We start from the raw sequence: 13,777 nt of genomic DNA on the forward strand, positions 1-13,777 counted from the left end.
TAGAGTAAAAAGAATATAGGAGGAAGGAAAAGAAAAAAAGAGACAAATATAAACAGATGAGATGGGGCTTTTAAACACACAAAAAAGAGACACTGTAATGGGGAGACACTGCCAACCTACAGCCTTTCCAGCCACCTCCCCAACAACTTGCCCAGTTCCTGCCTCTCAGCTGCCACCATCCACCCACATCTGAGTTGGCCCTGTATGCTGAAACTCTCTTTCCCTTCTCAAAAACACAGTCACCTCCTCCAGGAAGCATTCCCTGATTCACTCAACCACCCTACTTATTTTCTTTACAGATCTGTTTCTCACCTCTACCCCGCTACCCCAATATTTTTGCCTTATTTGCCTGCAATGTTTCAAGTTTTCTGCTGATGCTGAATATACTACCCAGGGTTTTTCAACCCTGGGTAAGAAAGAAAGACTACTCTTTCTTCCAGCCCATAAGCTCCTCAACCTTGATGACCACATTGTTCAATAATTTTAAGTAGACTCCTTAGTTCAGTGACTTAGGATAGGCTACTAAAGAGGACAGTCAGACCTGACATCTAAGTACAATATGTGACTCTCAACTGGATCCTATGTGAAAAAAAAAATAAATACTACAAAGAATATTATTGGGACATAGAGAAAATAGGAATATGGAATGTATGTTATAACAATATATAACAATACTGTCTCAATTTTAAGTTTATTGAATTTAATTGCTGAATTTAACACTTAATTAATTGTTAATTAAGATCATCTTGTAGAAAATGCATACTAACACAATAAGGAGAAAGAGGCATGATGTCCACAAGTTATTCCCAAGTGACTCAGAGTAAAAATGATGATACATAAACATATTGAGCATAATGATAGTGAAAATGAGTAAAAATACTAAAAATTGATGCATTTGATAAAGGTTATGTAGAAGTTCTTGAAACTACACTTGCAACTTTTCTGTAAGTTTCAACTTATTTCAAAATCAAACTTTTTTAATTGCATGTGAATAAAATTAACCAAGCATTGTCAAAACAAAGTTCTATTTACATGTCCCAAACTCAACATGGTATGTTTTTACTACTATATTTTATCTTACATGAAAAGGAGAGGATATTGAAATCTATTTCAGCTTTCTATTGCCAAACATCAGTTCTTCAGGATTTTTTTGCATTTATAGAACCAGAAAATAATCTTTCTGACTGACATTATATTTTTTCTTATTTTTACATATTACACATAATGGAACATTTAGGTAGGACGTTTCATTTGCAGAAGAAATATGTGTTCTTAGTTTAATAAGTCATAATTTTTTTGCAAGACCTAATTCACCAGACTGATCTTTCTAGCGGTTGAGTCATTTCACATACAGAAGAAATCTCCACAGTCCACATTTCTATCACTGGTCAAATCTCTTGCAAAAGTGTAAAGTAGATAGAATGTGAATGATTTGAGAAAATTTATGCCAATCACTAGAAAACATGGTGAATTCTCTAGCAATGTTTACAATCAGGAAACACACTGAACACACATTTCTTTGTATTTCCTTCCACACATAACAAAGGGAAAATTCAGCAGTAGCATAGTGATTAGAACATATAGGTGCTTAATAAATTTTTTCAAAATTAATGAAAACTAACTAGTTAGCTGATCTATGATTTACCTCAGCCGTTTTGCATTCAACCAGGAAGTCAGAGGCACCAGTGTGAGGCTCCATCCGTTGTCGAGCACATTAATGGTTTCCTCACTCCCACTAGACAATGTTTGATCAGAAGGAACAGGGGATGAGAAGGAGCTGCTGGATGGTGATGAGCCTGGGAAAGGAAGGCTGGGTGAGCAGAGACAGAAGAGAGACACCTACCTACTGTGACATCACAAACACTCAGGCTGAGTTTTAATAAGACCATAGGCAGGTGGATGATTTTGTCTGTGAGGGCCTAGTGCTAATTCAACTCTCCTGTGAAGACATCTCTTACAATGAGATCCAGATGGCTGTTGCCAGTGTCTTCATCTTGGCTGTGCCTCAGCCTCATCCTTGTCTCTTATGGAGCCATTGCCTGGGCAGTGCTAAGGACTAACTCTGAAAAAGGGCAGAGGAAAGCTTTTGGGACCTATCCTCCCATCTCACTGTGGTCACCCTCTTCTACAGCTCAGTCATTGCTGTTTACCTCCAGCCCAAAAATCCCTATGCCCAAGAGAGGGGCAAGTTCTTTGGTCTCTTCTATGCAGTGGGCACTCCTTTACTTAACCCTCTCATATACACCCTGAGGAACAAGGAGGTAACCAGGGCATTCAGGAGATTGCTGGGGAAGGAAATGGGGCCCACACAAAGCTGGGGGAGAGCTGCTTAATGTGCTTTCTAAATTAAGAAGAAATTATTTATCCTTTTGTGAACAAGTTTGAGCTCCCAAGTATACTACCTTTCATACACCCATCAAAGCCTTTACATTAGTGTGTGTGTGAGAGAGAGAGAAAGAGACAGAGAAAGACTAAGAGTCAAGTAAGAGGAGGTAGGTATCTTTAATTAACATCTAAAACTCAAAAAGATTATCATACTTGCCCATTTTAATACTTAATTTCTTTATTTTTCTTTTCTTTACGATTTTTTAACTGTCTTCTCCATTACAGGTTCTCCAGATACACCATGCCTATTTCTGGTTATGTAACCTCTCTCTGATTCTCATATTATCATATCATCACTTTATCATCACTTTTGATTTTTTTTTTTTTTTTTTTTTTTTTGAGACAGAGTCTCACTCTGTCACCCAGGCTGGAGTGCAGTGGCATGATCTCGGCTCACTGCAACCTCCGCTTCCCAGGTTTAAGCAATTCTCCTGCCTCAGCCTCCCGAGTAGCTGGGACTACAGGCATGCGCCACCACTCCCAGCTAATTTTTTATTTTAAGTAGAGACGGGGTTTCACCATGTTGCCCAGGCTGTTCTCAAACTCCTGACCTCAGGTGATCCACCCGCCTCGGCCTCCCAAAGTGCTGGGATTACAGGATTGAGCCATGGTGCCCAGCCACTTCTGATTCTTACAATCTTATTTCCTTTGACATCAGGATGGTTCATCTCCACTTGCTTGAGGTGGACTGACAGAAAGCTGAAGCTCAGAGAATGTAGTAATTTCACCCAAGAACACACAGCAGTTTGTTAGACCTAAATTAAGATGCATATCTGTTAACTTACCAAGTGAATGCAGTTGCTTTTACACCATTATAAATATACCAACATAATTAGGATTTATACCCAAATGGGTTATCAGGCAGAAAACTCTGTTTTTCCAGTCCTAGTAGGTTTCCTGATCATCCAGCTTTCCAGGGATCACAACACTAATCTCCTGCCAAACCCTGAAAATATGTTCCCATTCCTGGAGATGATTTTCCTTTACCTCTTCTCAACCTCTGCATGACAGTGACCATGAGGAGGTGTGAGTCTGCTCTTCAGTGGCTACACAGTGGTAACAGCTGTCCTGCATCCATTTTCTAGTGCAGTTCTGAAATTCTGACCAACCTCTACTGGCCAGGCACAAAAATGAAATCCAACTGTAAGTAATAAAGTGCTGCAGTGGAGCCTGGATGGAGCAAGGGCCTCAGAAGAAAGGGAGCAGCAGTGTAAGCCCCAACTTCTATGAAATCTTATTTCCTTTTTCAAGTTGATCTACATTCATTACCTTCTCAAAGCCTCACATGAATGGAATGGAGAGTGTGATGGAAAATCTGTTTAGAATGGAACCATTCTCTCCTCTTTCCTCTTCTCATTGCCTTTGTCCCCTCAGTAGCCTACACCATCTTGATGCTACTGCCTCCTTCAGAAGGAAAGAGCAGAGAATCTTGACCTTCAGGTCAAGGAAGAGGAGTGCAGGAATGTGTTAATCTACTGATGCTTCTAATCTTCATCTGTAACCCAGCTCTCTTGAGTTGCACACTTGTAAGTCCAGCTGTCCACCGGACACCTCCACCTGAACTTCAAATCCAGAATGTTCCACATTAAAGTCAGCATCTTTCTCTACCTGAACCTGTTTCTTCCCCTCCATTTCAGTCACTTTATCTGGTCAATTTTATCTCAACAGCCCTCACATCTGTCCATTCCCTCCATTCCCACTGCTTCTACCTTACCTGCAGTCCACGTGCTGCTTATTTTTATTGCAATAGCTGCATCTCAGGTGTACTAGTCAGTATATACCAGGTTATGCTGTGATAACAATACCAATCCTCAGTGACTTGAAACAGCATAGGTTTATTTCTTGCTTCTGCTGCATGCCCATTGTCATCCAACCAGAAGTTCTGCCTTGTCATCCTCACCCCAAGATGTGGACTGACAGAACACCCACCATCTCAAACACTCTTAGGTGCTGGGAAAGAAGGAAATAATAAGCATGACAAATAGCAAACTAGCACTTAGTTTCCAATCAGAAGTGGCATAACACTTTGACTCATTGGTCATTTGCCAATGCAAATCTCATGGCTACATATAACTTCAAGGTGAGGGGAAATAAACCAATCATGTGGCAGGAAAGGGAACCAGAAATATCTGGTGGATGATAGGAATGACTACTAACTGCCTCTTTGCCTGCAGTCTTGACCGATTCAAATTGATTATCCATGTTGAACCAGAGTAATTATTCTAAAATACAAATTTGACTATGTTACTCCCTTAGCCAAAAATAATATATAGATTCCCCCTGCAATAAAATGTGGAGCCCAAACTCCTAGATCAGTTTCCTGTTTTCCAGACTTTACCATCTCGACCTCCTAAGGCTCAACCGCCTAGACTCCTGCAAGTTCATAGAACTACCTGCAAGTGCAAGTGTTTGAGCCACACCAGGCTCTCTGCCACCTTTAGCCTTTGAACGTGCTCCTCCCTCTTTTTGGAAGACTCTCCCCTCCAGTTCCTCTCTACCACCAACAAAAAGCACTTCCCATGAAGTAACAGGATCTTTTTAATTGTCTACCTCTCAAAGCACAGAGTAAGGAAAGTGAGGGCCAGGGTTTTGGCTCACTTATCCTAAAACTCTTAGTGCCTGGCATAGTATCTGGCATACTAGGTATTTAATGAACATTTATTACAGTCATCCCTCAGTATCTCCAGGGAATTAGTTCCAGTACTCCCCTCAGATACCAAAATCTGCAGATGCTGAAGTTCCAAAGTTGACCTTGCAGAACTCACAGATACAAAAAGTCGGTTCTCACATCCATGAGTTTAGCATCCTGAGAATATTGTATTTTCAATTCATGTTTGCTTGTGGATGCAGCACCCATGGGAATGGAGGATAGACTATATTTATGGAAAGAAATCCTAGGCCCTGCGTCCTCATGAAAGCATTGGCCTCCGGTGCAGGCTGACAGCAGAGCAGGGCGGAGCTGGCTCATGGTTGCAGACCTCTGTGCCAGCCTTCCCTAGACAAGGTTGCCATGTCGAGAAGAAGAAATCGGCTCAAGCTCTGGGCCCGCGACGCCTGCTCCTGCCATAGACTGTAGATTACACCAACTGGGATCCGGCAGTCGCGAGGTGTACAGGAGTCAAGAAAGTCATCATCAATGTCTTTCAGCAGGAAGTAAAATCCCTTTGTCTTGGAAGCCTCCCAGGTTCCTGCAGAAGAAGCTGTTTCTGGAGCTGGTGAGCCCTATGACATCATTGACAGCTGTAACTTGAAGAACAGACATGGAAGAGAAATCTGCTTTTCACTTTATATTTTTGCCTGTCTTTTAAATGTTACAGCTGTGTGTGCTTTACATATTCAAAATAGTGTGTATGTGTGTGCGTGCATGTAAATTTTAAGCAGCTAATAGACTCAAGACAGAAGTGGCTACAAGTTTATGCCCCAGTAGGAATCAGTTCCAGTGCTCTTCATTAATTGCCAGGCAAAATAGCTATAGTAATGTAGTAACTAGAATAAACTTTAAATTAGGTTAGTTATAAACACCCCATCCATTATCTACTCCCAAAGCTGCTTCACCCATGAATATTTAATATGCCACAAAACTATCAGAGATTGCTAATATATCCCATAATATAATATGAAACCAAAAGATTTTTCACAAAGCCAAACTTGGGAGAGAATCATAGCAAAATGACATGTAATTCTGAGATCATCATTGAGTATGGTACTTGAGTCTATAGCCACATGTGAAAACCATCTGAATATAATCCAAAAAGCTATTGCAGTCATGGGCTGCAGAATAATGTGGTGGCCAAGAGGCTGTGATATTGTGATATAAGAAGAAATACATATTTGGCCTTTGATCCCAGTTCTTGGCACAGAGTTCCTAAGGCCCTTGTAATTCCCTGAGCAAGGAGTGCTAGGAGAGTCTTTTGTTCTAATATTTGGTCTTTGACCAAATACGTCAGTTCCTAACATTGAGCTCTAATCCCTTGGAATTTCCTGGGTAACAGGAGCATCTTTTGTTCTAATGAGGTGACCCCTTGGTGGGCCCCTGAATGGGGACTCTGACTGGAAGGACCAAGCCATGATTAGAAGTTTGAAGCTTTCAGCTCTACCCTCATCTCCCAGAAAATCGAGAGGGGCTAGACATTGAGTTAATAATCAACTATACCTATTTGAAGAAGCCTCCACAAAAACCCCTGAACTATGGAGCTCAGAGAACTTCCAGGTTGGTGAACACACAGAAGTGCTGAGAGGGCAGCATGTCCCGGAAGCTCTGTGCCCCTTCCCACATACCTTTTCCTGTGCATCTCTTCTATTTCGTTGTTCATCTGTATCCTTCGGAATATCCTTTATAATAAACTGGTAAATTGAAGTAAAGAGCTTTCATATATTCTGTGAACTGCTCTAATAAATGATCAAACCCAAGGAGGGGATTGTGGGAACCCCCAACAGGGTTTCCACTAGGTCAGAAGTTCCAGAAGCTTGGACTTGTGGTTGGCATCTGAAGTAGGGAGCAGTCTTATGCGATCCTTTAATCTGTGGGATCTCACTCTGTCTCCAGGTGAATAATGTCAGAAGTGAATTGAATTGAATTATAGGACACCTAATTGGTGTCCACTGAAGAATTTATTGGTCAGTCTGGGAGAAAAACCAATATGTTGGCCAGGCGCAGTGGCTCAGCCCTGTAATCCCAGTACTTTGGGAGGCCAAAGCAGGCGGATCACGAGGTCAGGAAATTGAGACCATCCTGGCTAACAAAGTGAAACCCCGTCTCCACTAAAAATACAAAAAATTAGCCGGGCGTGGTGGTGGGCGCCTGTAGTCCCAGTTACTCGGGAGACTGAAGCAGGAGAATGGCGTGAACCCGGGAGGCAGAGCTTGCAGTGAGCCAAGATTGCGCCACTGCACTCCAGCCTGGGCGACAGAGCAAAACTCCCATCTCAAAAAAAAAAAAAAATAACAATACTAAAATAAAATAAAAACCAACACTTTTTGGTGACTAGAAGTGTTGAATGTTGAGGATATAGGAGAAAATGGTCAGTTTGGGGGTTTTCTGCAAATACTCGGAGCCCTTTCCCACTGTGCAGCATCAGATGGTCTGGATTCAAATCCATTTTGAATCCTGGACCTGCAAACTCATGCCCAGAATGTGGTGCCATATCAAGGGCAGCATTTGCATGTTTCTGGCAGGTTGGACGTTCAGCGGCAGCAGGAGTTAGATCAGTGTTGGTGAGTTGAAGCCATGCTGTTGAACACATACAGACCTGCATCCTACCACCATCGCTACTGCCTTCATAAGTCCATTTTTACCAGCACTAGGGTGGCCTGTGGAGAAGCCTGCTTAGTGTGAACTGGTCTGTAGTCACTGTTTACTTGGTTGTTTAGAGCCCCTTCTATTGTGGATGCTCTCTAGTGGGCATTAGCATGCAAAACAAAGATATTCACAATTTTCCCATTTTCATAAATAAAAAAAGATTTCCCATTTTCATAAATCCATCCAAGTGCCTCTTCCTCAAATTTCATTGTTCTTCATCTTCTAAACCTCCTCCTTCCAAGCCCTTGACCAGCCAACCAAGTCATTTGCCACTGCCCATGTATTCACAATATTCTTCCATTAGGCTATAATTGTTTCCACACAAAACAGATAATCGGGTGCACTACTCAAAGCTTTGCCCATTGGGAGGATTTACAATTTCTATGGTCTTCCAGAACTACTCTTGAGTGCGGCTATAATGCAGCAGCCGTCCATTTTCAGCTCACACCAATGTGTTGAGCAGATACATCCATGAACCAAGGTCATCTTATTTTTCCTCCATTAGCCAATTATAAAGTACCCCTGCCCCCATGACAGATTAAAGATGGCTACAAACTATCAGACAATCATCCCATCAGGAGGGCTATCTATTTCCCCTCCCCTTGAATCTGTGCTAGTCTATGACTGTTTTGACAAAAGCAGCGTGGCAGAAGTGACACTATGCCAGCTCTGGAGCCAGCCTGTAAGAGAACTGGCTGTTCCTCATTGCTGTCTTGGAGTTCTGAATTTCCAAGTAAAAAGTTTGACTATCATGCTGGGTAGACCATGTAGAAAGGCCCTGAGATAGCATGAAGACAGAGAAGAGTCAAGATGAGCCCAAACTTACAGTGAACCCACCAAGGTGTCAGGCATGTGAGTGAAGCTGTCTCGGACCCTCTAGAGCAGTCCATCTGCCAGCTGAATACTTCCAAGGGATCCCAGCTGGTACAACATGGAATATAAGAAAACCCAGCCAATTTCTTCCCAAATTCTTGGCCCACAACATGGGAGATACCAAGAAGTTTGTGTTCATTTAAGCCCATTAAATTTGGGGAGATTTTGTTATGCAGCAATAAATAACTAGAACACTCCCATGAGCCACTGGTATGAGCAAGTTGGGAAGTACCAAGGCCACAGTGTGGAGGACATGGGAGTCTGGTCCCCCACTTCAGCACCTTGCATTTGCCCTCCAGTTCTGCCCACAATTGATCCAGGATATACTACTTCTCTCTTCCAATTGATGATGTTGTCACCACCAGACCTCATCATTTGATTGATTTGACAGGACCCAGCTCATGATGGACAGTCCTAGCCTCATGGCCATTTGATGTCTCATGATCAGGAGCTCTGTCTCTAATAAGGCCCAAGAGTAGGCTAGGACTTGTTTCCTAATGGAGTTCACTTTTCTGCAGCAGACAGCATAGCTTTGATCAAGAACCCCGGGGATCTATGTTGTGATTTTCCTTTTGAGGCTTGCCCAAAATGCCACACTGTATCTTTTCCCACCACTGATACCTTTAGTGCCTATTAAGTCTATTAAGTCACACGGCCAAAGCAGTACCACATGGCTGATATGACAGCCTAGAACAACTGCAGACCCCATGTCTGCTCCGGGCTTCAGTCAGTCACTAGTAAACTGTTCCATGTGGTATTCCCATGAGTGTGGAATATGCTTCCTCTAGAAACTAATTGGACAACCAAGCATTCTCTACCCCGGAGAAGAGGAAGGAGAAGATCAAGACTCACTGGTGGAAGAAGAAACAGCTCATGAGGCTACAGAAGCAGGCGGAAAAGAACGTGGAGAAGAAAATTCACAAATACACACAGGTCTCCCCAAGACCTATGGATTCCTGGTCTGAGCCTAATAAAGACTGTTTATTCCAAAACACACACAAACAAAAAACACTCCTGTATTATAAATTATTCTGTGTAATGGTGTGTTACTGTGCATCTCTTTCCAGTTCTGCATTAGTGGTGTTAAGTGTGAAATGCAATAATATGTTCTTACTTTAGAGGGATATCCTGGCACGAAGTTTAAAAACTTCAAAGATGTGGAGGATGCTGAATCTTCACAGGGTATATCTCCCACTCTCTGGAGTGCATTTGTCTTACCAGTGTCGCCAATATGCTTGCCCTCATGGCTCGTTCTGTTTGATTAATAAGATATTGTTGATACAGTGGAACAATGTGATGTTTTGTGGAATGTCCAGAAGGTCCACGTTCAGTGGTATGTTGCAGCTAGTTCATCCTGCCTTATAGAGCCAACAGTTAAATTTTCAGAAATTGTGCAAATCAGTTGTTAAACATGACTATTATTTTAATAAGTTATTTTAAGACATAGGTAACAAATCCCTAAGCTCTTCATTTTCTAGGTATTTATCTTACCATATTTTCTATACTATTCTGGTTATTTATATCTGTTATGTCTGTATAATAAAAATACTAAATGCTGTTGTCTGTATAATAAAAATATTCTGGATCGGTGATGAGCAACAATCACCATCTTTCATTTGAGTTTCATGGCCATGAGACCAACCCCATGCACTGCTGCTCTGAGACCTGCCAGCGACTCCCAGTCCTTGAGTGCGGTCCTCCTGGCTCAGAAGTGATTTTCCATTAGGTTGTCTTTTAATTTAAACATGAACTCCGCTCTGCCCATCACTGTGTGCAGTCATAGGTAGAGGGACAGCCTTCGAGTGGCACCCTCAGCACTTCCCAACCCTTTCCCTCCTTCTAGGCCAGAAGGTGGTGGTCGTGCGCTGCGAGAGCATCAACATTTCTGGCAATTTCTACAGAAACAAGTTGAAGTACCTGGCCTTTCCGCAGGCCTTTCTCCACAAGCAGATGAACACCAACCCTTCTCGAGGCCCTGCCATTTCTCGGCCCCAGAGGCATCTTCTGGTGGATGGTGCAAGGCCGGCTGCCCCAAAAGACCCAGCGAGGCCAGGCCACCCTGAACCACCTCAAGGTGTCTGATGGCATTCCGCCGCCCTATGACAAGAAAAAGCGATAGTGGTTCCTGCTGCCCTCAAGGCTGTGTGTCTGAAGCCTACGAGAAAGTTTGTCTGCCTAGACACCCGGCTCATGAAGTTAGCTGGAAGTACCAGGCAGCGACAGCCACCCTGGAGAAGAGGAAGGACAAGGCCAAGATCCACTACCAGAAGAAGAAACAGCTTATGAGTCTGCAGAAATAGGCGGAAAAGAACATGAAAAAGAAAACTGACAAATACACACAGGTCTCCTCAAGACCCATGGACTTCTGGTCTTAGCCTAATAAAGACCGTTTGTTCATGCAAAAAAAAAAAAAAAACCCTCTGTATTATAAATTCTTCTGTGTAATGGTGTGTTACTGTACATTTCTCTAAAACTCTGCATTTTCAGTAATCTCACATTGACAGTTTAAAATTGGCCATGGTGAGAATATTTACACTATAGAAATCAAGGCTTTTTTGCCGGAGTTGCAGCACATCCATGTCCCTATTATATGGACCCTATTATAATGGGAGAGTTTTAACATGGTACTGAAGCAAAAATGTGAATGTAAATGTACACTTATATCCATACCCTGTAAATTCAAACTGCCTTTGGTCTTTCTTCCTGATAGTATTTGAAAAGAACACATTCATCCAGGCGCAGTGGCTCACGTCTGTAATCCCAGCACTTTGGGAGTCCGAGGCAGGCAGATCACGAGGTCAGGAGTTAGACCAGCCTGACAATATGGTGAAACCCTCTACTAAAAATACAAAAATTAGCCGGGCGTGGTGGCATTTGCCTGCAGTCCCAGCTACTCAGGAGGCTGAGGCAGGAGAATCGCTTGAACTTGGGAGGCAGAGGTTGCAGAGAGCCAAGATCGCACCGTTGCACTCCAGTCTGGGCAACAAAGTGAGATTCCATCTCAAAAAGAAAAGAACACATTATTCAGCAGATTAATAGCTATATAACATGGACCTGAAACCATGTTAATCAGGCACAACAGCTGCAATTACAGCTATTTCTTGGTTGGGTTTGCGCTAGTCTGGTCACCTTTCAAGATGCATCTGATTTTTGTAGTGACCAGACAGGTGAATTAAATGTGAACTATGATAGGAACAAACCCTCACATCCTTTAAAGGTGGCATCAATCAGCCATTTCCCTTGAATTGTGATATTGTTCTTGATTCACTGTCTTTGTGGTAAGAGGTGTAGATTCAGGGCTTCCACCTCAATCTGTAATTCTTACTCCACAGATTAAAGAACTATGTGGGGATTCTGCCAACTGCCAAGCATGTGCATTCCAGTTACAGATTTAAAGGCTGCAGAAATGACTACTGGGTAGATCCATGGACCTAGTACATGCCATTTATTAGCTGACCCCATAGGCTTCTTTTTTAATTGAAGAGAAGCATAACGATTCAGTTATATGAAGATTGGCTAAATGTCCTAAGTACTCTCCAAATCCAGAGCTTTATAATTATCTGTTACTACAATGTGATCCATCACAGAATTAAATAGAAAAGGAGGAAGCTGAGAACTTAAACAACTGAGGTTCTGAATGGATGAATCATAAGCTTGAGAGGACTATCAGGATGCCTGGGACTCACTGGATGTGGTGGGGAAGAGAGACACTGTCCTTTTTCTTCCTATTGACAGAAAGAAGCAGTGAGGGACCTCTTTTACCTACCACAGTGATGACTATTGTTGGCATATTTCCTATAGATATTCCCCTGCCCCCTTTACCATAATTAGTGGCTAATGAATTGTCTGTGGGCTATGGACCCTAGGGTCTCAGCAGAATTAATGAGCGCTTTCCCTCCATGGGATCCCTCTCTCTACCACCATACCATGTGGCATGGTATGCCACTAAAACAATGCCACTAAAACAGAGGTGCACCTCTCCCTAGATGGAGGGGGAGGATTGTTGGCAAAGAACTCGATGTCAAAGAACTCAATGGCAAAGTTCTGACCTTGGCCTCATCCTCCCTGCAGAGATTTGGTGGGCTTTGGTTGGTGCACACCCTCTACAGTTAGCAGATTTGGGTTCAACCATCAGCTCTGGTGCTTACTTACTGCCTTGGGAAAGTTATTTACATTTCTTTGTTTCAACTTCTTCATATTGGAAGGAAGAGAATAATACGCACAGTTGTGAAGGACAATCAGCAGTGTAGGCTAAATGTTTAATAAACATCTTGGTTGGTGGCAGATGGGGAGAGCCCTAATTTGTAGTGTTTGCCAATTTTCATAGTGTAAATATTCCTGACATGGCTGTCTCAAGCCACCAATGGTTTAATAACTGTCTCACAAAATTCCTAAATTTTACTAATCAAGAGATAGTCTCAGCCAGCTCCAGCTCATCACACACATGTGTGCTTAGAAAAGTGCCAGATGGTCAGCATTAGCAATCCCTATTGTGACCAGAGATGCAGTTGCCCATTCAAGGATGCCCATTACTCTTTATTTATTTATTTATTTGTTTCTTCCTGATGTACAAGTGGAGGCTGGGTGCGAATTAAGAGCTCTGTTATGGAGATTGCTGGTAGCAGAAGAGATTTTTATTTGATTGAAGGTAAGTAGAACCTTTGCTCTTTGGCTCTGAGATATCAGTTTCCACCTATCCTCAACACTGGAGCACCAGATTTGGAGTTAAACATATTCTAAAATCCTAGTCCTAGCACTTATTGGCTAGGTAACCTTATACAAGTCTCTTATCTTGTCTGTGACTGTTCACTTTTTGGTAAAATTGGGATAATTATATCTCTTTGTAGGGTCACTATGAGAACCAGATGTTCAGGGAGCTGTTTATCACCATGCTTGGCACACAGGAAACACCTTACTAACAGCAAGGGTAGGTCATGGTCACTAGCCTATCATAAACCCCTTTCAAGGGACCTCCCAACTCCTTCCCCAGCTCCTAACACAATGCTGGCACTTTGGGGTTTAAGAAATGAATAAATGCACAGACCAATGCATGAATATATCAGAAGGAAAAGGAGTAGGAGAAAAATAATGTGAGTGGAAAAGACAGAGATCAAAGAGGGAAAGGGAAACAAAGAGTCACTAAAAAGGTGTAATCTAAAGAGATTCAGCAATATAGCAGAGAAAGGAAAGGAGTAAAATGCCAAGATAATGACAAAGTTA

At 42.4% G+C, this 13,777-nt stretch overlaps 1 non-coding gene and 1 pseudogene across 1 annotated transcript; both read left to right on the top strand.

The window, feature by feature from the left end:
* The first annotated feature begins 9,865 nt into the window (after positions 1-9,865).
* LOC117088514 lies at positions 9,866-10,937 on the top strand (annotated as a pseudogene).
* LOC117088872 lies at positions 10,139-10,225 on the top strand. Its single transcript, XR_004439390.1, has one exon. It is a non-coding gene; the product is annotated as a small nucleolar RNA Z195/SNORD33/SNORD32 family (small nucleolar RNA).
* Positions 10,938-13,777: the final 2,840 nt, after the last annotated feature.

Source organism: Trachypithecus francoisi, unplaced genomic scaffold, assembly GCF_009764315.1.
Source record: "Trachypithecus francoisi isolate TF-2019V2 unplaced genomic scaffold, Tfra_2.0 Lachesis_group10, whole genome shotgun sequence".
Lineage (NCBI taxonomy): Eukaryota > Metazoa > Chordata > Mammalia > Primates > Cercopithecidae > Trachypithecus > Trachypithecus francoisi.